At 43.6% G+C, this 27,520-nt stretch overlaps 1 protein-coding gene across 1 annotated transcript in view; it reads right to left on the bottom strand.

Annotated features, from left to right (window-relative positions):
• The window catches only part of BHLHA15 (basic helix-loop-helix family member a15), a 34,591-nt gene extending 31,497 nt beyond the window's left edge, over positions 1-3,094 (bottom strand). The window contains exon 1 of the mRNA XM_063428864.1: positions 2,985-3,094. The gene's annotated coding sequence lies outside the window, so the exon portion shown is untranslated. The remainder of the gene's footprint in view (positions 1-2,984) is intronic.
• Between the last annotated feature and the right edge of the window lie 24,426 nt (positions 3,095-27,520).

Genomic DNA, 27,520 nt, shown 5'->3' with positions numbered 1-27,520 from the left:
CATTGCCAGCAGCCGCCCAGCTCAACTCCTGTCTTCCTTCAAAAGGAAACTAACTATAGAGCTAGGAAAACAAAGTTGCTCTTCTATCACTGTAACTCCCTATAGTGATCCCCTCCTCGCCCACCTCCCATGGTGCTGAATGGGTTAAAAACCCCTTTATCACTTACCTGATTGTAGCACCGATGTGCCTCAGTGCTGGTTCAGGCTCCGCCAGCCTGGAGGGGGGGACCTAATGCGCATGTGCTGCCAGCGCTGCAAACGCATTAGGACTTCCGCTATAGGAAAGCATTGTATAATGCTTCCCTATAGGGTTTTAGGTGAGGCTGGATGTCGTCATGCATAGTGTGAGGACGTCTAGAGGCAGTAAGTGCCTAAGCACCCTGAAGTCTCTCTATTGGCTGTCTGGTAGACAGCCACTAGAGATGGAGTTATAATTGCATGGTGAAGGGGACTGGGACAGTGCACCCAGACCACTTCAATAAACTTAAGTAGTCTGAGTGCCTATGGTGTCTTTTTAATGACCAAGTTGTTCTGGAGATGGGATTGTTCCTTTAACCCCTTAAGGACACATGACATGTGTGACATGTCATGATTCCCTTTTATTCCAGAAGTTTGGTCCTTAAGGGCACAATATAGCAGTGGGAACATCATCCCTTTATATGTTCAAAATCCCAATCACTGCCCATAAACCATTCCGGAAAGTTAACCATAGGTAAAGCCCTAATATCTAATTAAAAAAAAGATGAAATAAAATTCCAATTACCATACACATTCAACCAGCTGTTAAAGGGACACTGCACTGAATAAAAAAAAAATAATAATACATATATATAAAACATGGGGGATGGTTGCACTCACCTGAACATGCTTAAATGGGGTGCTGCTGGGGGCCATATTATACAATAAACAATACACAAGATCCAGCGCACTCTCCTATCTACTAAACAGCAACTTCAATGTTGACAGATTTGATTAGTTTTTAAAAGTTTTTTTTAAAAACACCTAATCTAGGCAAAAAAATAATGGGGATTTAGTTACATTATATGATCATACATTGCATAAGCCTGCCAAAGATGGGGTACATTGACGTTGTGGCAGGCTTATGCAATGTATGATCATATAATGTAACTAAATCCCCATTATTTTTTTTGCCTAGATTAGGTGTTTTTAAAAAAACTTTTAAAAACTAATAAAATCTGTCAACATTGAAGTTGCTGTTTAGTAGATAGGAGAGTGCGCTGGATCTTGTGTATTGTTTATTGTATATATATATATATATATATATATATAAAAAAGTATTGCCACGAATGCAGTGTGAATTTGACTTGTTTCAATTTGGCAATTTGAGGTACAATTGGAAATGCACTTTGATTTCCTGGCAATTCATATCTTAGCAAATAGAACTGTAGTAAATATTTACATATTTTCTGAAAACACAGTTTTTGTTGAATGATTCACTTCGTACAATGCAATGCGTAGTAAGTATTCGTACAATGCATATCTTAACAGACATCCCTGTAAATATTGCTCTCACAGTGTGCATTCATATCTCTAGTAACAATGCATGATTGCACAGTAACAGATAGCCACAAACCAGAGAACCACTCAACCAGCACAATCTACAGATCCCAGCACCTACCCAAAAACTCAATACAAGATCTTTACACATCTTCATAAACTTTTATTTATTTATTTTGCTTTACTGCTTCATCTGGAATGCTTCTTCTTGGATTCTTATTTTATTTTCACGGTTCCCTATGTAGGTTTAATTAGTGTGCAGTGTCATAGCTATACATAAGTATAAGTATACACACACACACACACACACACATATATATATATATTGTTTTACATTTTCCCTTTTGAGCTGCATACAAAGCAGGTTAAATATAAAGTTCTAAATATACAATAGACCTTCGAGGCTTTCTTTGATATTGCCAGCCCAGATGAGCTTCTGTTTTATGTGTTTACAGAGGGATGCTTAATGAAATGGATCTACCACCCTTCTGAAGACATATTAAGGGTCCTCTGCATCTGCAACACCAAAGCATGGTTGTTCTGAAACTGACGTTCGAGGGCCATAGGATGTGCGTCTCTAGGAATAGTATGTGTATATAAACAAAGTGCCTCCGGGATTCAAGTTAAAGACATATTTAGGATACTGGCCCCCTTGGCATCTTGAGATCCGTATCCATACACAAACACTTTCTAAGAATGTCCTTGTAGTCAATGTGACATCATCCCATAAACAAAATAGGGGGGAAAAAAGAGATATAGTCCATAGTGAAATACTAGTGCCCACAGTGCTTAATTAAAAATTCCATACTACCAACCTAATTAATAGATTATTTTGCTATCATTCGTAACAATGTCCATGTTTCCCCAGAATCAATATACGTAATCCAAAATCTTTAAAAACAAAAACAAAAAAAAAACAACATGATTAAATCTGTAAACTCATAAAATAAATAAATAATGCTGCAACCCTCCAACTATATTCTTAAAAACCGTCTCTCCTATGTATCTCACATGGCAGCATTTGGTTTAAAAAAAAAAAAAACAACAACAAAAAACAGAACAAAAACTTGCATCTTCTCAAATTACTAAATAAAACTCCAAGTATATAAATGAGATCCTAACATTATGTCTGTTTTATTAAAGTATATTAGACAAACATGGAATTTTTTTCCCTTTCCTACAATAAAAACTCTAACAGAATATTAATAGATGGCACTCTTCGGTCATAGTGGCTCTCAAATTTAAAAAAAAAAAAAAAAATGTAAAAAAGAAAATTAAAAACATTTTTTAAAAAGTTGATGGATACAATGTATGTACAAAAAGTTTATAAAAAATTGCAATGTAACCATTTGTATAAAGGATTAGGGTAGAGCAAGAAACATTGTATTGGAGAAAAAGCAAACACGGTCTGGTACTTAAAGTTTAGGATTTCTGTGAATACCTTAAAGTATATACATACTACCCACCTGAGCGCATTATAAAAGGAAGACTCAATAATCCTTGGTATGAATGAATGGTAAGAGAAAGATGGATGTGCACAGGTACTTGAAAAAGAACCCTGGCCGCTGCTTTCAGATTGAAGGCGAACAGGTGCAGCTCTGATGCAGGCTGACTTTGGATAGTACACGTAGCTTTAGTGCAGTTAGGGAAGGAGGTGGGGTCTGGCAGCATCTCACATGCAAAAACCAAACAAGCACCAGGCCTGTCAGCTGTGGCAGACTCAGGCAGACAGTTTCGTTACACTTACCCAGAACAATGACTAACAGGTTGCTGATCACATTTAGAATCTGAAACAGAGATTCTGATAGCGTGCATTACTGATATAATATCTAAACTTGTTATACACTAAAAAAAAAAAGCTTTCAATAAGAAGAAGAAAAAAAAACAATAATTATAGCAAGTCACATACAACACTGAAACCCATTGAAATCTACAAATTGTATAAAAACCTTCAAGGAACTTTGAAAAAGGAAAGGAATATATTGACTAGATTTATTGCCTTTAACGCTAGGGGGGCGGAAGGGGGGGTGGGGGGGGGGGGGACACTTGAAAGATGCATATGCCAAATTTTCTTCTATGTTAATACAGACTTCCGCATAAGACAGTTACATTTGCCTATGTAAAGATACAGTAAAACGGTCTCAGGGCATTCCATGCAAAGCACAAAATACATACGTATGAATGCAAACCTTGTGACAAAACTTTTTTTTAACATTCACATTCGTTAACATGAGGAGCTTTTTCTCTATTTTTGCTCAGAGGAGAAAAGTGTCACTTACCCCTTCCATGGACACCAGATAATGGTTTTGTTTTTTATAAAAGAAAACAAAAACAAAAAATGCATCTTCAAAAGTTACAGTGATTCATTGACAACTTGACTTGCCAAAAGGTTCAGCAAAAACTGAGGTTTAGTTATAGCAGACATAATGATATTTTACTGCAGTAGTCAGGCATACTATATAGAAGAGATGGTGGACATATCCCTCTGAGGCAAACTGATGTATTTACAAAAATGTAAATACATATTCACAAATGACTCATCTATGCAGGAAACCTCTTGTAAGACCCTGGAATGAATGTATGCCCTTAGCTTTATTCTTTATGAGATTCACAGCTCACCACAAAACAAGGTTATCCCCTTTTGAGGTTCTGTTTGGATGTGCACCCAAGACAGGTCTCTATACGTCCCTCAAACACGTCAAGTGCAACATAGCCACATGACCGTCTATGTCCAAGCCCTCCACCGTAGGTTAGGTAGGATATATAAACAAGTGTTTGACTCTTTTCCGGATCCGGAAAACAGTACCTCTACCCACAATCTGCAGCTTGGAGACTAGGTTGTGATCAGGAGGCACGTCAGGAAAAACTTGGAACCCAGATTTGAAGGTCCTTTCCACGTTCTGTTGACTACCTCCACCACTGTGAAGCAAGAGGGAAAACCTACGTGGATCCACGCAAGCCACTGAAAATCCATCTCCAAATCATGATGCTGCCACACATCCTTTTTGATACTATTGGTCACCCAGACTCAGGTTGGCCTATTATCACAAACATCTAACATTTGGATCTATATGGCTAATGCGTTTAACATTTTCTCTTTTTGCTTAACCCCAATGCTTAGTATTGATGATATTGTATCTTCTTGTTTAATTGATGTGCCTACCCATATAAGTATTTTAAAACAGATATTCAGCAATATGGAAAATGATACAGAGGTAGGCTACCCAGGCCATACCAGTATATGCCTATTTTGCAAATCAACCCCAGACAAAAGATATTGGCATTAACATGATTATTACTGCGGCGACCCTCAATATTACTACAGCTTTTGTTATAACATTACATGTGACTCAATGAATAACCCCAAATGCAGGCAAATCACATTCATTTCTACTATGGGAGGTACACTAACCAAACCACCATCCAGGGCCAGCGCGTCCTATAGGCGACTTAGGCAGCATTGGCCTGGGGGGGGTGCCAGATTTGAGTGACTCTGTAGGAGGGAAGCGCACAGCGCTCCTTCCTACCGGGTCACCCAGTGTAGTGTGGCTGGGCTGCGCGGACCGCGGTACAGGAGTTCTGTTTCCTGTACCTGGCCGGATTGAAAGGAAGTGCTCTCAGCACTCCCCGTCAGTCTGGCCGGGTACAGGAAACTGAAGCTCCTGTATCGCGGTCCACGCTGCCCGGCCACGCAACAATAAGGGACATGGAGGGAGGGGGGGAGACGGCACTAAGGGAAGGGGGGAGAGTGACGGCACTAAGGGACACCTGGGGGGGGAGACCGCACTAAGGGACACCTGGGGGGGGAGACCGCACTAAGGGACACCTGGGGGGGGAGACCGCACTAAGGGACACCTGGGGGGGGAGACCGCACTAAGGGACACCTGGGGGGGAGACCGCACTAAGGGACACCTGGGGGGGGGAGACCGCACTAAGGGACACCTGGGGGGGGAGACCGCACTAAGGGACACCTGGGGGGGGGAGACCGCACTAAGGGACACCTGGGGGGGGAGACCGCACTAAGGGACACCTGGGGGGGAGACCGCACTAAGGGACACCTGGGGGGGAGACCGCACTAAGGGACACCTGGGGGGGAGACTGCACTAAGGGACACCTGGGGGGGAGACCGCACTAAGGGACACCTGGGGGGGAGACCGCACTAAGGGACACCTGGGGGGGAGACCGCACTAAGGGACACCTGGGGGGGAGACCGCACTAAGGGACACCGGGGAGGGGAGACCGCACTAAGGGACACCGGGGAGGGGAGACCGCACTAAGGGACACCGGGGAGGGAGACAGCAGTAAGGAACACTGGGGGGGGGGGGAGACAGCACTAAGGGAAAGATTAGGGGGGTGGAGGGGAGGAGAGACCACTATGGAAAATATGGGGGGGGGGGAGATCACTAAGGGAAAGATGGGGGGGAGATAGGAGAGACTACTAAGGAATAGATGGGGGGGGAGATAGGAGAGACTACTAAGGAATAGATGGGGGGGGGAGAGGAGAGACCACTAAGGAATAGATGGGGGGGGGAGAGGAGAGACCACTAAGGAATAGATGGGGGGGGGGGGAGGAAAGATCACTAAGGGAAAGATGAGAGGGGGAGACCGCATAAGGGAAAGATGGGGGGGTAGACCACTAAGGGAAATATGGGGGGGTAGACCACTAAGGGAAAGATGGGGGGTAGACCACTAAGGGAAAGATGGGGGGTAGACCACTAAGGGAAAGATGGGGGGTAGACCACTAAGGGAAAGATGGGGGGTAGACCACTAAGGGAAAGATGGGGGGTAGACCACTAAGGGAAAGATGGGGGGGGGGGTAGACCACTAAGGGAAAGATGGGGGGGGGGTAGACCACTAAGGGAAAGAGGGCTGGGGATAGACCATTAAGGGAAAGATGGGGGGGAGAGCATAAGGGAAAGAAGGGGAGGATAGACCATTAAGGGACAGGAGTGAATGGGAGACATCTATGGGACAGGAGGGGAGACATCTATGGGACAGGAGGGGAGACATCTATAGGACAGGAGGGGAGACATCTATAGGACAGGAGGGGAGACATCTATAGGACAGGAGGGGAGACATCTATAGGACAGGAGGGGAGACATCTATAGGACAGGAGGGGAAGTGGAGATGAGACCACTAAGGGACAGGGGAAGTGGTAGAGATCACGAAGGGACAGGAGAGGTGGTAGAGATCACAAAGGGACAGGGGAAGTGGTAGAGATCACAAAGGGACAGGGGAAGTGGTAAAGATCACGAAGGGACGGGGGAAGTGGTAGAGATCACAAAGGGACGGGGAAGTGGTAGAGATCACGAAGGGACGGGGAAGTGGTAGAGATCACGAAGGGACGGGGAAGTGGTAGAGATCACGAAGGGACGGGGAAGTGGTAGAGATCACGAAGGGACGGGGGAAGTGGTAGAGATCATTAAGGGATGAGAGGGCTGGGGAAGGAGTGAAAGAGAAGAACAGAAGGGCTGATAGGGGAGACAGAGCTCAGGAGAGAGACACACAGAGTTGCTTGTGAGTGAGACACAGAGGGACCTGGGGTAAAAGACACACCAAGGAGCTGGAAACAGTAAGACACAAAGGGGCTTGGGGGAGTAAGACACTCAAAGAGGTTTGGAGGATGTAGGAGACATAGAAAGAGGTGGGGGGTAAGAGAAATACTAAAAGGGGGTTGGAAGACACAAAACTTAAAGAAAAAATATACAAAAGAAATATTTACAAAATAAATATAATAAAAATAAATAGCTGCTAAATATACTTTCAGCCCCTATCCTTCCCCACAAACCCTCTATTTCACACTACACACATGCACAGAAACACACAATGCATCCCTACTCATATACAGACACACCAAAACATACAATGCATCCTACACTCATACAGAAACACACCAAGCTTCCCTTACACACAATGCAGCCCTTGCACACATACAAAGAAGCACTCAATGCAGGGCCATCTTTAATATGGATTGGACCCTGGGCAAACATTTGCTTGGGCCCCCTGAACCCTGTCGTCCCCTTCCTGGCATGCAATCATGCCCCCCACCCCAACGCAGAGGCGGACGTAAAGTAGAGAGGGCTCTGGTGCATGAATTATTTTGGGCAAGAGGGGGCAAAAGGTAGATCCCCATCTGTCATGCAACTCCAACAATGCTTTGACAGCTGGGGCGCTACCATTTTCCCATGCATGCAGGGTTGTATTTAGCACTGAGCAGTATTTGTGTGTTTGAGTGTAAGCATGTTTTTGTATGGAGTATGTTTGTGTGAATGTAGGGGTGTGTTTGTATGTGGAGATGGCATTTAAATGCAAGTATGCATTTATGTGTAGTGTTGGTTTATGAATACACTGGTGTGTTTATATATAATTTTGTTGTTTAAAAAAAGAGGTGTGTGGGGGCGGAGCCTGACGACGAACCTGCACGGACGCCATCTTCCACAGCTCCCGGCCTGTCGCCCGCAATCTTGCCAATATCTCCTGCCAGAGGGGCCATCTGCCCAAACAAAACACACACCCGGACCCACAGTGAGGGGGCGAACAGATCGATGCCCTTCTTTGAAGCCGCCAAACAACCTAGGCAGCGGCGCAAAACCGCAGCCTACCACGCAACACCAATCCTCAATCTAGAGGCACTTTTCGGCAGACACCCCGCCGGACACATTAAACATGGGCCGCCGCACTCCCAAGCCTACAACCGGAGCCAGCACCCAAGGTAGGGACATAGGGGAAATGCTGATCAGACCGGGGCTGGCCACACCAAAACAAACAGACACCCCACCAAACATGGCCCCCACCCCAGGAACGGAGGGAAGGGGGGCCCCAAACGCACAGTACCCTCAGGAGGGCCCAGCCAAACCCCCTGTCTCCCCAGAGGACTCAGCCCCCACAACCAAAGGAGACCTAAAGGTGCTTTTGGCAGACATCCAAAAACTGCTGGCTGCTGACGTTGCCCTGATTAAAAGGGACATGCAACAGATTACAGACAGAGTCACTACCACAGAATTGGACATAACACAAGTCCACAACACCATAACCACCTTGCAAGACTCGGTCCAGCAACTACAAACAGAACAACATGTCCTAGCAGCACAATTAATGTCCCTAGAAGACAAACAACGCCGAACACACATTAAGATCCGCGGCATACCTAACAACATCACCACTGAAGAATTGCCGCGCTACACGCGGCGCCTCCTGTCCACAATCCTGACGCTCCCAGTGGCGGAAAAAATCACACTGGATGGAATATACCGGGTAACCAGCTCAGCCCGCATCTCACCTAACACCTCCAGAGACGTTATCTTAAGATGTGCTACCACACATGACAAAATCCGAATAATGACTGCCATAAAGGGCAAAACGCCACCAGAATTTGAGAACACAAACCTTTTGTTTTTCCAAGACCTAACCAGGGCCTACTCAGGACCTACTCAGATGCAAATCTTTTGGTCCAGTGACGACTGCCCTGCGTAAAGCCAACATCCCATATAGATGGGGCAACACAGGCTCCTTACTCGTCCATCATGCAGAGACCACCCACAACCTCACATCCCCAATGGGGGCCCCGTCATTCTTGTCTGCACTGGGACTTCACCTGGAACAACCGCACACTGCAGATGATGCCCAAACCACTACCTGAGGAACGACAGCCAGCGCCTCAACCGAACAAGTGGAGAGGAGCCGACAACCCCAGAGCACCTGAGCCCACTAAGGGACAGGGAGGAACCAACCTTGAGACTCCTAAACTTAATTTTATTTTTGTATATATATATTATTATTTTTTAATTTTTTTTGGGACTCCTGCAGCTTATTCACTATATATATGTATATAAATGTCCCTCCTTCTATTTTTACCTTGCCCTGCAGGCATGGGGCCCCCACTCTCACAAGACCGACAGATGGTCCCCCACGCACAATAGCATTTTGTCGCCCACCATGAACACCGCCACTCCGCCCACCCCCCACCTCCCCCAGGGATAGGGGGATAGGGGGATAGATGAGCTGCCATACGGGTACAACGCACACCGGAGCACCCCACACACATGTCATCCCAGCCAACCTGGTCCCAATAAGAGCTCCACAGGAGAGTACACACAGGCATCCAGAACCACAAACATGAACCAGCTTGCAACACTTATACACATGCTCCCATACAAGATGACACACTGCAGCCCCACCCAGGGAGCACCCTCACACCCCCACACTTGTAGTACACCAGGGGAATAACACACATAACACCAAACATGTAGCAACCTTACCAACCCCGGGTATGTCACCAAGCCTGTCTGTTATATGAAAATGTGCTTCACAACTTTGCAACCTCAATGTTAACACTGTTATACTGTACCGCTTGAAATTGTCATACCATTTTATGTAGGAAACTGTTAACTTGCCAAACCAAGCGCACAAAAATAAAGAATTAAAAAAAAAAAAAAAAAAAAAAAAAGAGGTGTGTTTATATGTAGTGTTTAAGTTTGAATGCAGGTGTGTATTTGCGTGTAGTGTTGAATGCTGAGATATATGCACAAATACACATGCACTGTCACAAACACACACACACACAGTGATACACATATACACACAGAAACGCTTGCAGATACACAGATATACACAATCATACAGATGCAGCTATACAGACACATTTACACACACTGACATACACACATACAGACACAGCCTGGCACACACGCAGGTACACTAACATACAGATACACAGACACACACAATGACAACATACAGACACACAGATGCATAACCTGACAAATGCAGAACCAAACACTGACACACATTGGCTACATACAGATACATGCACAGGTATACACACTGGCACACACACAGATACATACATACTGACAACATACAGATACACACTGACACACACAGACACTGTGACAGACATACTGACACTGTGACAGACATACTGACACTGTGACAGACATACTGACACTGTGACAGACATACATACTGACACATACACAGACATACTGACTGGCACACCGACATACAAAGTGACACACACAGACATACATACTGACACACACACACAGACATACATACTGACACACACACACAGACATACATACTGACACACACACACAGACATACATACTGACACACACAGACATACATACTGACACACACACAGACATACAAACTGACACACAGACATATAGCGACTGACACATACATACTGACACACAGACATACATACTGACACACACACACATACATACTGACACACACACACACATACATACTGACACACACACACACATACATACTGACACACACACACACACATACATACTGACACACACACACACATACATACTGACACACACACACACACATACATACTGACACACAGACAGACATACTGACACACAAACAGACACTCTTCAGTTTCCTAGCTTTGAAAGAGGCTTCCTTCCCTGGGGTCCAGTGTGCTGGCTGGGGGAGTTGGGAGTTGGGGGTCTGCCTCTCCTTGCTCCCCCTCCTCACTGGATCCTGGCTCAGCAGCCTCCCGCGCGGCCCAATGTCTTTGAGGTGGGAGGAAGTGATTCACGGACTTCACTTCCTCCCATGCAGCCGTTAAGCAAGGGCCCGGTCGCGCTGTTAAAGGGCCACATCGCCGACCGGACCCCTGCTGGAACATGCTCACTGGGTGACCCTAAGGGTATGGGCCACTCGGTGGGCCCCCTTAGTGTACGGGCCCCGGTGTAGCCGCAATACTAGCACCGCGGGGACATTAGGTAGGAAAATATTTAAAAAAAAATAAAAAATTATTGCAGGTGGCGGGGCCCACGGTGCAGCTGCTTTGGGCCCCCCATGAGTAACTGGGCCCAGGGCAGCTGCCCCGTTTGCCCCTCCTTAAAGACGGCCCTGACTCAATGCACCCATTACACACACACACTGCTTCTCTTAATGCATCTCTTACACACATTCAATGCACCCATTATAGACACAGAAACACACCTTGCATCCCTTACACACACACCATCCTCTACAATAACACATAACACATCCCCTACACACATACACTCCATGCCTTGTAGGCATACTCACGGTCTGGCCCGGGGGGCCCATACCATGATCTATGGAGCTGCTTCCGGTTAGTTGATTTTTTGTGTGCACTGCCTCCAGAGAGCCTGTTTTAACACCAGACCAGTGGAGCCAGACTGCAGCCTGAGCCCATCATCATCCTCTTATCATCTGGTGGTGTTTAGGCAATCCAGTATATTATTAGTGGCACTAATCTCTAATTTACCTCACAATATAGGGACACTATAGTCACCAGAACCACTACTGCTTAATGTAGTGGTTCTGGTGTCTATAGCCTGTCCCTGCAGGCTTTTTAATGTAAACACACTGCCTTTTTTTTTTTATTCTTTATTTTTGAAGCGCAATGTCAGATACAGTGTGCAGTTATGACATTTAATAGGTTGCATGAGTTGATGCAGTGACATAGTGGTAAAGAGGATTTGTTGCGCCTTTTTTTTTTTTTGGCTCGTTTAAACAGAAGAAATAAACAGGTTTATCAGTGAAGCAAACATGCCATCTAGACAAGGTTTAGTCAATGCAAGGTAACGTTCCTATAATATGGTTAACTAGGGTTGCGTACAATTAGTTTAAAGACAAATTAAGTAAAGGAACACAATCCAGATTGGATAACACGTTATGGCATTGGATAAACTGGCTGTGAGCCTAAAATGAAACAGATTATGCATGTTTTAACTAGACTACTTGCAGGCAGCATCTATTAATCATAGCTTTTTAGGGAGTATGAGTAGATAGTGGGTTGATTAGTAGGTTATGAGAAGGTAGTTTAGGTCTTCCAGCTTATATTGTTACAGGTGGGCATTATACGCTTTTTACAATTAGCTGGGTGCGTGCTTTAGATATGAGAGACAAAACGTCACCCCTTAGACTCCTATAGCTACACATGCATAAGATTAGTGTGGTTGATGCATTATGAAAGATGAAGTTTACGGCATTGCCATCTATAAAATAAGCGGATTGAAATTAGTGGGGCCATTATCAAAGAGTCCCGGTGTGTCTCTGTCTAGCCTATGCCCTCTGTGGGCTTAGCTTGTCCTCGCTGCAGTCCGGCTGTCTGCGGGTGTTGCGACTCCTCTCCTGTGGGGTTGGCTGGTATGTGCTGCACGGCATTCCGGGCATGGTGTGTGGCATCCGGCATGGCAGACCTGGACCCCGGTGCATCTGGAGAGTAGAGTGGCGTGGGTTGAGGACTGAAGGTCCTTGCCGTTGGGCATGCGCTGACCTGACACACTGCCTTTTCAGAGAAAAGACACCGTGTGCAGCATTGGCATTGGCTCATATGGCAGATCATATGAGTGGGGTATTGTGATGTCACATGGTGGGCAGAGCATGGGGGGGGGGGCGGGTGAAGGGGTTGGAAATGTTTGGTTGCCTAAGGCGGCAAAAATCCATGCACTGACCCTGCCACCTACCGATGTAAAAATAGGAATAAATCACACTGTAAATCAGTTGACACCACTATGATACTATCTTACAGCCCAGCTATACTACACTTGTACTCCTCCCTAAGGGATAGGCTTTTTCTTGTGGTAACACTACTTTTTCTTATCTTTCTGGTAATATCACAAGTAGACCGTGTGCCCTCACTAGACTGACCATGACAATGATTAGCTTTGACCTCATTAAGGATAAGACAACAGACCCTAAAGTAAGGTGACGTAGGACAACACCACTAAAACCTCAGTGTATCTTAGACCTCCCATTACTATCCAACACTGAGGTTGTTGCTTTAGGTGCTTTCCTGTTGGGAGTCCCTGACCTGGCAGTTTATAATGGACATATGATAAATTCACAAGTAAACATTGGAAAGTCTTAAAAGGAGATACCGTACTCGGCACCATTCTAGATGAGAGACCTAAGATCATATTCCCGAGCACCAAATCTTAAAATGCTGCTAGCTCCAACCTTAAAGGAAGTAAGAATAAGAATAGCACTATAAGCAATGCAGGGTTTCACAAGTGCAACAAATGCATGGGTTGCAAGAATAATCCAACGCAAATGCCCATCACTAAAGAATTTAAAAATATGAAGGGAGATGAAAGTTTTAAAATAAGAACCAATGTAAGCTGCAACGCAGTTGGAGTTATCTATCTCCCGATATGTCATTGCAAAAACCACTATATCGGAAGGAAAAAAATGGGCCTTTCAAGATAAGGTTGGGGGAACATATCCCTAATATAAAAAAGGGACTAATGACATACAATCTCTCCAGACACTTTTATATCCATCATTCGAGGGACCCCGAAGGGTTTGGAGTTTCTAGTGATAGAGAAAGTCACCAACCATTGGAGAGGAGGGGATCTATAGCAAACCCTTGATAGGATAGAGGTGAAATGGATATTTAGACTCATGAGTTTGGAACCCATAGGTCTAAATATAGATTTTGAGCTCAATGCTTTCCTTTAAGGGTGGGATCTGATAAAATAAGGACTCTTTCCCACACCCTTTTTCGGACTCTTAATTAGCTGTTCCTTGTTTATGCTTCCCTTTTTTTGTTCCCAATAGATTGGTCAATACAATGCTAGTCCTCATATCCCAATTTAAGATACAGAAGTTCCACATTAGGTTTCAGCTATATAGAGTATCTTATATAAGAAGATCAGGAGACTGTATGAGTGACCCCCTTTTTTTTTTTCCCCATTTATTTATCTCTATCTCTAGTTCCATTTTTAGTTCGGTATATCTTAATTATCACCCTTTTATTTTTACGATATTTATATTTTTATTTGTATTTCTTTTTCATTAGAGTGTTATTTTTATTTTCATACCATCTGTTTTTATCATTAAGTTTATATTTCACTTATTTTTCATTCTTATTTTGTATTTCATTTTTTACATGTTTTATATAAATAAATTGTTTCTATATTTTTCATTATTTTTATTATTATTTTTTTTTTAATCTTTATTTTTGTTGTGCGGGGGGTTACAGACATATCAACATACGCCACAACAGCGTATCACAGTTTGTACATAGAATAAACACTGGCGTGAGGATTCGCACATTTTTTGTATATTTGGTAAGTTCAACTAAACAATTATTTCAACAGAGTGAGAAGTAGCTAGTGAGGCTAGCATAAAGAGGGTAACATATTTAAGTATAATTATGAAAGTAATATAAGTAAACGTTGCTTACATGAAATATCATAGGAGAGCACGTCTAGGTTCGCTTTAGGTTTGGCTTTGATGTAGTGCACTCTGCATGCCCTCTGAACCTAATGTTAAGTGTGGTTAGTCGTTAGGTAGCGTTATACAATATGGAGTAAGTTAGTCGGCAATATAGAGACTTATACGGTATAGTGGAGCAACACCTATCAGGGTATCTGTACTTGCCACTACTGCGTGTTGCAGGGTTAATGTTCGGGCGACATTTAGGAAGTAACGTTGAGTTCCCTTAAACTTATGGTGACTACACAGAGGTCGAAGCAATAGGCATGTTGTGTACCCTGTCTGGTAGGCTTTACACAACATGCCTAGGCATGACTGACTGTGCTGAACTATAATCGCCTCTCAAGATATTAGACGCATAGGGTAGCATAGTCAAGCTTTCGGTAGTGTATAAGTAAACGATAATTGGAACGTAAGAGAAATCATGAATTGTATATTGTGGTTCTATATATTTTTAAACACCTAATACCTTTAAGCTATGCATGACCCCCAAGGGTTGACCTGTGAATTTGTAGCCGTGCCAGCAGATGGGATCTGTGCAGAATTGGGTTAGTGACCGGGTCAATACATGACAGCAGTGAGGGGTTGGACTAGTATCTAGTATCCACTAGTATCCACTAGTAACATTTAAGTGAAGGGAGGCATCCAGTAGCTATTTAAACATAAATAAAATTCAAAACAAGAATCAAAACATTAACTATAACAACTTGATACCGGTAGGCCGGATTATGGTGGCAAGTCCTTGCTCGAGGGTATGCGGCTTTGTCAGTCAAGACCTCGCTGTGGTAAGTCCTGCACTGGCGATGCGAGGTTGGTTTGTACCCGGCTATCTTTGGCTGAACTGGAGGGTGGTGTCGTCACACTCCGGGTTCCTGATGTCATTAGTGGGCGTGGGTCCTTCTGCATGTGGGACGAATGCTAGGCATATTAATATACCAAAGTAAAAATAAAAATGTAGAGCTGGTCACAGGGGTGGTAGAGTCAAATGTTCTGGGAGTAACTCAAGGGTAATTAGGGTGGCGGCCATGCGAGACCTGGTTGGTTGCTGCACCTCTTCAGGTGGTTGCGGTTGCCTAGGGATCCGCAGTGCTCCGTCAGGGGACAAAAGGTGGGATGTTTGCAGGGTCCCAAGAGTGAGAGGGCGTTTCAGGTTGATTATCCCAAGTAAGTGCATCCAGGGGTAGCCCCAGGGCTGGTAGTATTGCGGCAGACTCTTGGAGGTCAGTAACGGTGTGCGGTGTTGCTCCGTGATGCACCAGCAGTGTGCGGGAGAGCCTCCACTGGTAGCGGATGTTATTCTGCTGTCGTGAATGGTCGGAGTGACTTCCTCCATGCTAGGGTGCTCCCCGAGAGGTCGGCCAACACCGTGAGAGGCATATTCTCAAAGTGATATGGTGATTGTCCCCTTAGTGCTGTGAGGATAGCAGTCTTGTCGGACCCGCTTTTAAAATTAACCACCAGGTCCCTGGAGGCAGCTTTCGGGGCTCTGATGGGTTTGGGAATTCGGAATTGGCCTTCGACCGCCATTGCTTTAGCCTGTCGGGGTTGTAATAAGGCCCCTATCTGACGTCTCACAAAGTGTGGGAGTTCAGCGTCCGGTATCTCCTCCGGCACCCCTCGCACCTTTATGTTATTTTGGCGCCGGGAGTCCTCCTGGGCAGCAAGTTGGCATTCATGTAGCTGGTTTAGGCGATGTAACTCCTGTACCGTTTGCTGGAGCGCAGTTAGCTGCTGGGAGTGCTCCGTGGTGGTGTGTTAGAGTTTTCCAATGCGGCCTGTGAGACCCCTTAGGTCCCCGCGGATCGTGGCTATGTCCGCCGAAATGTGCTCTTGAAGTGCGGCCAGCATCTCCTTCAGGTCTGATTTGGTCACCGGGGACGCCTCTGGGCCCAGTGGTCTTTGTATGGGTCTCTCTGGTGCCTGTGGGTATCCTATTTCGGCTCCCAGTGAGTCTTCGTCCGAGAAATCAGAACAGCCTCCCGTGAGGGCGGCCATCTTGGGCGCGTTGGTGCCATGCGCCTGCCGCCAGAGATCTCCAATTGTGAGCCCGGGGCTGGTCTTTTTTGTTTTTCGGCCCATCTTTGTCCTGTTGGCAAGGGTAGTCACCTTGAACACTGTGGGTGCAGGTAGGTTTGCCCGATTTTAGCTATCCCGGTGGGGAGCTCTAGGAACTTGCGACCAGTCGCTGCAGCGGTCAGGCTCCTCACCCATTTATTTTTAACTAGTATTTATTTTTTATTTTTCCATTTTGATTATTATTTTTTTAGACCATCTTCATTCTTATTGTTGATATATTATGATTATTATCCAAATGTTTTTCAATATTATTATATCTTTTCATATTTTTTCAGATTGGAGATTCATGGGTCAATGGAATCATTTACTACAGCTTATTGAATTTGTCCTGGTGAGTAGAATCATTACCTTCAGGCTTTTTGCTGTAAACACGGTATTTTCAGAGAAAATGCAATGTTTACATTACAACTTCACTGGCCACTCCTCAGACAGCGGTTAGAGATCCTTCCTGGGTCATGGCTGCCTAAAATGCATCCAAACATTCAGTATCTGCAGAGGCATGCAGACACTGAACTTTCCTCATAGAGATCATTGATTCAATTCATCTCTATAAGGAGATGCGGATTGGCCAGGGCTGTGTTTGAATCATGCCGTCTCTGCCCCTGATCTGCCTCCTTGTTAGTCTCAGCCAATCCAATGGGGAAGCATTGTGATTGGATCAGGCCACCACTTCTGATGATGTCAGCAGACTGCTTGTTTTTTTTAGGCAAACATCATGCAGATCCACAGCTTCTGGCTTGAATACAGTAAGAGTTTTACTATATTTATGGAGGAATTAGGGGCCCAGGGGGGACGATATGGTGGTTGTTACACTATAGGGTCAGGAATACATGTTGGTGTTCCTGACCCTATAGTGATCCTTTAATTCATCCACAGTCTGACCTATTAATCAACAAGATTGGTCTTTCTGTTTATGGAATACCATTACATTTATTTGTTATTTGATTTCTGTAATATAAATGCCACAACCCTGATGGATATATCTTCTCATGTCAATTTAAGTTTTGAACAGCCTTTATAAGACCCCTTGATGTAATAATGCCTTTTTTTTTGTCTCATCATCACATTGTTTCCAGAATGATTTCTATTTCGTTATGTAAAATATCACTATGGATTACTATACTGTTTGATTTACTATATCCAACTAACCGAATTGAATAGTTTGTATAAAAAAATATAATACATCTGATCCCTGGAATATGTATGCTTAAATAATGAAAGATTGTTTTTTAGTATTTTTATTGTTCATTGAAGTTTAGGTTGACATTGATAAAACGTCTGTATATATATCCATTTCATGACAACAATATAATTTATGTATTATGTGGTATCAATTATACACTTAAAGACAGGATCTGTTTGATGCACCATGTTTATCATGTATTAGGAATATGTTATTCTATACCAAGAAGTTTTTGTCACTATATGTTTTTTTATATCTTTTCCATGTTTTTATTTATTTTAGGATATATGATTTTTCTGATAAATTGTATGAGTAGAATATTTTATTATAACTGCTCAACATAGGGTTAATAACCCTCTGCACCAGTGAGACTAGGAGGTGTATAAGCCAAGCAAATTGAAGGGATGCCATCCTTTGATGAAGTGATCAGCCAATCACGAAACGCGTAAGGAAGGCAGCCAACACGAGCACTGAGAGACAGCCAGGTGGAATACATTCTGAGCTGCAGTGGAATGTACGCGGCAGGTATCCAGTATACAAACATCTCGCAGAGATCCAGACTTCCTCCGATCTGGCCCTGTTGGAGGGGGTTACAGAGATCTTCTGGACTGTAGTGTATCAACCTGACACTATGCCACACATTTGGAAGCTTCTGAGAGTGCAAATTTGATTTTATTTCATTTTTACTGACAGTGTTTATCTTCAATAAATTTTAATAGATAATATCCTGTCTCTGTCATACCGTGCTGCACGGAGTTTACATTGTGTTAATATTGAGACCCATATTGCAACATTCCAGAATTATACATCGGTTTTCCCATACAGAGAGGGATTAGACCGATGCCATATCACTATTTTCAGCTATATCAGATTTATCTTTTAGTTCTACTATAGAAGGTAACACGTCTGTATTTTAAGCTAATACAACCATATTAATTGACCACATCATTTTGCTATTTTCATGTCCCATTAACTAAGTCCATTCAGTTTAGTTTGGTGAAGATATATCATTTTGGATTCCACTTATGTACTAGACTCCGTTTCTATATCCTCAATTAAATTTTATCAAGTAAGAGCTTCGTCCACTCTAACCTATTCTCAGCTCTGTCACTATCCCCACTTATAGTTTATCTCCACTGTATTCCTGTTTTGACTTTTGATCTTTATCATAGTTACTCCTATTTGCATCTTTCTATCTGTAGCTTCAGGTGGTAGCTATTTTTAGCAGTCAGTGGTTATAGTAGTCCATCTCAGATCTCCTACTTTACCCCATTTTAGTAGGATATCCTCCCTGTTTTTCAGGTGTGGTATCCTGCTCATTAGTGTGTATATTTTTCTATATGATAAATTCAGTTTCTTGTGCCTTAGCAAAAGGCCCCAAAGGAACACTATAGTCACCTAAATTACTTTAGCTCAATAAAGCAGTTTTAGTGTATAGATCATTCCCCTTCAATTTCACTGCTCAATTCACTGTCATTTAGGAGTTAAATCACTTTGTTTCTGTTTATGCAGCCCCAGCCACACCTCCCCTGGCTATGATTGACAGAGCCTGCATGAAAAAAAAACAAAAAACTGGTTTCACTTTCAAACAGATGTCATTTACCTTAAATAATTGTATCTCAATCTCTAAATTGAACTTTAATCACATACAGGAGGCTCTTGCAGGGTCTAGCAAGCTATCGACATAGCAGGGGATAAGAAAATCTTAATTAAACAGAACTTGCAATAAAGAAAGCCTAAATAGGGATCTCTTTACAGGAAGTGTTTATGGAAGGCTGTGCAAGTCACATGCAGGGAGGTGTGACTAGGGTTCATAAACAAAGGGATTTAACTCCTAAATGGCAGAGGATTGAGCAGTGAGGCTGCAGGGGCATGTTCTATACACCAAACCTGCTTAATTAAGCTAAAGTTGTTCAGGTGACTATAGTGTCCCTTTAATACTATTGAGGAAATGCTATTGGATGTACAGAGCAACAGACGTGCCATATTACAAAATAGGGCTGCCATAGACTATCTTTTGCTAAAACATGAGCATGGTTGTGATGCATTCGAGGGAATGTGCTGTTTTATCTTGTCTGACCATGCTAGGCCCATACATCAAAACATTGCTGACTTAAGAAAGATAGCATCTGACCTAACCCAAGACTCAGGATTATTTGAGGAATGGGATTGAACTTTTGGGTTGGGTCTATTGAGAAAGAAAATATTGAGCGGAGCTATTGTGATTATTTTTATTCCAACTACTATATATGTTGTAGTTTCTTGTTGAAGATGCTTTGTTTCTGAAATCACTAATACTAGAAAACCTGTTCGATATCAGTGATACTTTCATGATATCTTCCTTCAAATACAACCATCCCAGATATCTTTTCCCAGTTTCCTGCCTTCAAAAAAGGTTTTGTTACGTTTGTGGACTGAGGCAATCCAGGGGAACCGTGGTGAAGATCTAACTAAAGTCCCACAGCCTCGAGTAGCATGGCTGGAAATACCCTGGATAACTTCCTCAGCCTTTTAACAAAAAGAGGGGAGTTGTGAATTACAGAAACATTCTTCCAATGATCACTGTATATCGTTTTATTAAGTAGTCATTCACAACAATAATTTGTAAAATTCCTTAAATAGTCTTGTAATAAAATATTTAGCATAAAATCATATATACCTGTGTGAAAACTGACAAACATCGTGCTTTTGATGATATAAAATATGCTTATATTAAAAAAGCAAAATCTCTGCATTCAAATTACCACTATTAATGGTCTGTCTTCCCAAAGCCCATCAGGACACTTACCACAAGGGCTCCAATGATCGTTGACTGTGCAGGCGCCTCTCCAAGTTGCTCCCCTGTTGCTTAGGAGCAGACATGTTTCATCTTTCTGCAGGAGACTCAATTCTATGCCAGGCACGCCACAGCCTGTTTATATATACACCTCCAATCGTCCGCTGGAAATTAAAGGATAGGTAACATCTACTAACGATCCTGTGTATTCTTTCAGTAAACCGTAATTTGACTCGTATACTGAATACTTGTAATAGAAAATATCAAGTTGGCACAAATGACACAATATAGTTACATAAAACATAAAGGAAGACTATCATTTTAGACCACGATAGTTAAAGTGGAAAAATGCAAGCCACTTATACTTTCAGTTCACCTATTTTGGCATTAACCTTTAAATCTTGACTACGCTTTAATTGATAAAACACCGGTAAATCTGTCAGTTTCAAAATCCCGGTTTGTCTGCACACTGAATAAAGTAGGGGTTGCATAGCAGATTTCAAAGCTCTCTGTGTGAAGCATCAGTTCTGATCAGAGAAGGAGTTTCTGAAACTTGTAATTCGGCTACCAGTTTCTAATTATAAATACTGCTAGCTGAACTCCTGGAAACTTTGCTGTGCTTCTTGATAACATGCACAGCTGGTTTTATTGGAGAAACACTAATTAGAGGAAGGACCAGAAATCACGGGCTAATGCACTTGTCAAAGTACATGTCACTGTGAAGGAACCAGTAAATAAGGAAATATTTTAGAATGAAGGAGATGGGACAGAGGAGGCAAGGTTAAGATGTAGCATGCAGCAATCTCCCATCGGCCACTAGAAAATAAAGGGTAGGTAAGATGTAGTAAATCAAGCATGTAAAACTCTAAGGCTGGCACGGGCCATTTAAACATTTTAGTTTATGTGGGCCGTTAAACCCACCCACCAAAAAAAAAAAAAAAAACACTTATATTTTCATAGAAATATGGCATTCAAATCAGTTTTTTGCATTTTTCAGTTTAATTTTTCAATATTGTGAAAAAACTGAAACTCTAACTTTTGAAAACACCATAAAACCTGTACATGAGGGGTACTGTTATACTCAGGAGACTTCGCTGAACACAAATATTAGTGTTTCAAAACCCTAAAACGTATCACAAGAATATCATTAGTGTGTTGTTCGTGTGTGAAAAATGCAAAAAACATCGCTTTCACTGATGATCTCATCGTTGTAATACATTTTACGGTTTTTAAACACTAATATTTGTATTCAGCGAAGTCTCCTGAGTAAAACAGTACCCCCCATGTACAGGTTTTTTGGTGTCTTGGAAAGTTACAGGGTTAAATATAGTGCTAGCAAATTAAATAAATTCTCTGGACTTTCTGCCTGGGTTATCAGACAGGTCGTGCAAATTGTAATTAATAAAATTACTTAATTATGTAAAAATATTACATAAATATATATGTAGAATTAAAATATGAAAAAGGAGAGAAAATTGTCCAGAAAGATGAGACTCAATACTAAATATTGGTCTAACAAAAGACGTTCCAAACAAAGTGTTGCAATCGTCAGAGTATCGTTAGCTCTAGAAAATAAAACGTTAAAACAATACTTTAATAAGTAACAAAAAACATTCCTAAAGTAAACTGTCCCCAGTACTTGAATCCAGTATGTCCTGGCTAACTGTTGGCTAGCAGCCAGAGTAGCGGATACAAGGACTAAGAGGCGTGTACATAGGGGGTAAGGAGGGGGAAAAAGATGAGAGGGGGGGGGGGGGCAAAGAGACAAGAGGTGTGACCAAAATTGTATTGTATTATATTTTAAAATTATTTTTATATTATATATACACACATTTATGTACATATATATTTCATTTTAAAATGTATTATATTTTAAAATTATTTTTATATTATATATACACACATTTATGTACATATTTCATTTTAAGTGTATTTTGATATCAATATTAATCTCAAAATACAGTTAGAACGAAATTACACACTTAATTTTTTTATTTTTAATTTTTAACATTTATATATTTTTTATTTGATATATATAAAAAATTATATATTTAATTAATATAATTCTATGTGTATTTTGATATTAATATATACTTAGACAGTGCATGTGTAAGTGTGTGTATATATATATATATATATATATATATATATATATATATATATATATATATATATATACACATACATACATACATACATACATATATATTCCAAGTATATATTTTATTTTACACTTTATTAAACTTTTTTTCAGGCAGCAGGGGGACTACCTGTCATTCCAGGCACTCCCCCTGCTTGCACTGCTATGGACGGCTTTTCCGTCCATGTGATCGTGAGGTCCTCGTGAGGTCCTCGCAAGGACCTCGCGAACACATGGCCCATGAGGGCAGGATCGGCAGGAGGGGGACTTCCTGGGATGTCAGGTAAGTCCCCCCCATCGTGATCGCCAACGAGCAGGTAAGTGGAAAAGACAGCGTGGATGTACTACTATGCCACCCACCAGCGTTTAGAGCCGGGTCCTCAAGGACGGCATAGCATGCCCGCCGTCCTTAAGGCGTTAAAGGAACACTATAGGGTCAGAAACAAAACATGACCATACAGTGTTACAACCACCATCTAGCCCCTCCTCCCCACCCAACCTCTTTGCAATAAAGGTAAGATTTTGCTATATTTAGTCTGCCATAGTTTCAACTAATCTATAAAAAGCTGTCCAAATATCAAAAACATGTTAGAAAACCACTGCAAAATGAACGTCTCCAATCACGTATCAAATGTACAAATACCGTATCAGCTAAAATTAACAAAGATGGCAGGCTAACACGCATGGATGGTTCATGTGTGTCCTCCAATCGCTGGCAGTAGCAGGAGCAGCACATGAAAAACACCTAGTAAATCGCGGTTCATCAAAGCCGCAATACTAATTTCGGTCTATGCTCGACACACCTGGGAACGTATCATCTTAGTGTGTAGTAGGGGCAGTTCAAGAACCTGAATTGAGGAGTTGTATTACCAGTATTTACACATATAGAATTACCAAAATACAGTAAAGGGGTTACCGTAATTTATGCTCATCGGGTGGGATCCGGGATGGTAGGGGGCGGGATACCACTATGCTGGTAAGGTCTCTATAGCATGTTTAGGGCGCGGGTAGGCGGGGCTTTAGGGATCCTCAGTGTCCTCCACGCGTTGATCGTGCAGGGAACGAGGGCCCTCGCTACCCAAAATGTTCTGGCGAGTTGTAAGACCAGAATCTTCACCGCATCGGACTTTGTCCGGATGCCTTTCTTCTTTCTTTCTCTTTTCTTTTCCCATCCTGACCCTTCCCACCCTTTTTCGCTCCTGGGGGGGGGGCGGACGAGTGGACCATCCCGACGCGGATCCCGGCTGCTCAGGAGATCCTCCCTAATACAAACAGTGGCAGCAGAGCGTTAGCGGTGAGTAATCTATCACAAGATGGCGATTAAGATTACCACTCTAAATGTTAAGGGTCTGAACGCTCCCAAAAAAAGACGTCTAATGTTTAGGGCCCTAAAAAGGATGAACTCCGACGTTGTATACCTGCAGGAAACTCACCTACCTAAACAGGCTACTTTTCAATTACGAGACCATGTCTACACGGGCTCCTTTGAAGCCAGGTCGCATCGCAAACGGAACGGTGTCGCTATAGTTATCAAACGCTCTTGCCCCTTCCAGCTGTCTGCCCAGGATGCGGATCCGGAGGGACGATACATTATAGTTACCGGGACTCTCCACTCACACGTTGTACACCTGATCAACATTTACGCCCCGAATCAGCCTGATGCTGGGTTTTGGTCTACACTGCGTGATAAGGTTGCCGCATTGCCACACGGAATGGTCCTTATGGGGGGAGATTTTAATGCTACACCCTGTCCGGCGATGGATAGGAGTTCCAGGGCTGGAGGACCGAGATCGCAGGGACGCGGGGGACAGGACCGCCAGCTTAAGACCTTTATTGCGGAAACAGGACTAGTGGATGCTTGGAGGGCGCAGCACCCTATGGACAGAGATTATACTTTTTACTCTGCTCCCCATGGCACCTATTCTAGAATAGACCTATTTTTAATAAATGCAGCTAGCCTTTCCAGGCTCTCGAGCTCAGAGGTGGGAAGTATATCCTGGTCTGACCACGCTGACGCATCTATAGTCTTAGGTAATCTTTGCACGGCGAGCCCATGGTCCTGGAGACTGAATTCATCGCTGCTGAGAGATGAGTCGATTCTAGACAGCATTCGGAAGGCTATTACGGATTACTTTCAGGTCAACACCACACCTGACGTAAGCAACAGCACGATTTGGGCTGCACACAAGGCGGTCATAAGAGGGGAATTGATTAAACTGGCCACAAGAAAGAAACGACAAAAACACCTCCACCTGGAAACTCTGCTTAAACGGCTGAGGAACCTTGAGCAGCAACACCAGGCTACCCCGGACGCTGAAATACACGGTAGACTGGAGACAGTCAGACGGGACATACGCACACTTCTGCTAGATGACACGGCTAAGGCCATGACATGGTCCAGACGGACCTATTTCGATAAAGCCAATAAAATGGATACGCTATTGGCCAGGACGCTTAGGCCCAGGCAACAACGGCCCCACATCACGGCCATCAGACACCCAGATGGCACGACGAAAACAAAACCGACAGACATCGCAAAGGTATTTGAAGAATATTATAAACAATTGTATAATCACTCCCCGAACGGTCACTTGATGGGAGGCCAAGAGGACCGAAGCATAAAACGATTTCTCGAGGGACTAGACTTGCCCAAATTGTCAGGGGACGCTGCCGAGAACCTGGCGGAGGAGATCAGTACTGAGGAGGTAGACAAGGCCATATCGAGCCTTAAAGGGAACAAGGCACCTGGCCCTGATGGCTATGATGGCTCATACTACAAGGCCTTCAGGGAGGAGCTAGCACCTCACCTGGCCACGCTGTTTAATTCCTTAAGACAGGGAGGAAGACTGGGCCCTGACATGTCATTGGCTACGATCATATTACTACCCAAACCGGATAAGGATGCACACCTACCTGAAAACTACAGGCCTATATCATTGATTAACCATGATGTGAAGATCTTGGCCAAAATACAGGCAGACAGGCTGAACCCACTTCTGACTACTCTTATACATGCCGATCAGGTGGGGTTCATACAAGGCCGACAATTGTTCGAAAATACAAGGCGAACGGTTGATCTGATCTGGAAACAGGTGGCGACGAATACGCCCTCCCTGGTAATATCTATCGATGCCGAGAAGGCCTTCGACAGGGTCAAATGGAATTTCCTATTCGCTGTATTGTCACACCTGGGATTTCCGGAAGAGTTCGTGCACATCACGAGGGCAATGTACCATGATGTAAGGGCTCAGATACAGATCTCAGGGGCCCCGCTTACTCCTTTCCACCTACATAATGGAACCAGGCAGGGGTGCCCTCTCTCTCCCCTCCTCTTTGTGCTGGCCCTCGAGCCTCTTCTACAGGCGATTCGCAGGCATCCGAACATCCATGGAGTAGAAGTCGGAGGGGTAGAATTCACCGTATCTGCCTACGCAGATGATGTTCTCCTCACCGTTACGAACCCGCTCGAGTCGATGACCGCATTACAGAGAGTTATAGGAGAATACGGGGACCTATCTGGATACAAAGCAAACATTCCAAAATCCAGCGCGATGCCAATCGGCATGACAGCTGAAGATGTGGCTCAGATACAGACCGCTTACCACATGCGAATGGAACCACACTCCCTCAAATACCTGGGAGTTCATTTGACGGCAGACCCGAACCGACTGTACTCTAGTAATTATGAACCCATGCTACGGGCTTTAATGAATGACATGGACAAATGGACCGATAAATCTATCTCTTGGCTGGGTCGTATTCACTCCGCCAAGATGAACATCCTCCCTCGTATTCTATTCCTGTTTCAAGCCCTCCCCGTCCGCGTCACGAAATCTCAATTACAACCGCTACAAAGGGCGATATGTAACTTCGTATGGCGGAATAAGCGGCATAGAATAGCCAGACAAGTTTTGTATAGGCGTAAAGATAGAGGGGGATTGGGGCTTCCGAACCTGTACTATTACTATTTGGCGGCCCAGCTGTCCCAGGTGATTATGTGGCATTCCCCTGTGGGTGACAGGAGATGGGTGGAACTAGAATCTTTGATGGTCGGTCTTGATGTTCCCCAATTCACTATGTGGGTCCCGAGAGAACATAGGCCCAAGGTCAGGGTAACCTGCCCGGCCATCCTTAACTCTCTACGATTATGGGATGTGAACAGCACCAAATTCGGACTCACCTCATCCCCCTCCCCCATGACTCCGCTACTTAGGAATCGAGCATTTCCACCTGGTATGGCCCCGAGGAATTTTCGCAATATAGAAAAAACCGGGGTTCAACGGTATTACCAACTCTATCGAGGGGGGACCGTGATCCCTTTCCAAGACCTTCAACAAATCACCCACCTGACTCCCACAGATTATTTTCGATACCTCCAGGTGAGGGACTTTGCTAGGAAACCAGATATTATAGCCGCGGCCAAGGGGCAGTTTACCTTCTACGAGAAACTTTGTAGAGATGCATCTGCCCCCAAGGGGATGATCACCCTCATATACGCTCACCTTAGTACAGAAACTAGAGAATGGGGTAGACTGGCGTACATTGACAAATGGGAACAGGACTTAGGGGAAGTACTCGAAGGTATCGAATGGCAGGAAATCTG

Source organism: Pelobates fuscus, chromosome 8 (assembly GCF_036172605.1).
Source record: "Pelobates fuscus isolate aPelFus1 chromosome 8, aPelFus1.pri, whole genome shotgun sequence".
In the NCBI taxonomy this organism is placed as follows: domain Eukaryota; kingdom Metazoa; phylum Chordata; class Amphibia; order Anura; family Pelobatidae; genus Pelobates; species Pelobates fuscus.
This window is presented reverse-complemented; position numbering and strand designations above follow the sequence as displayed.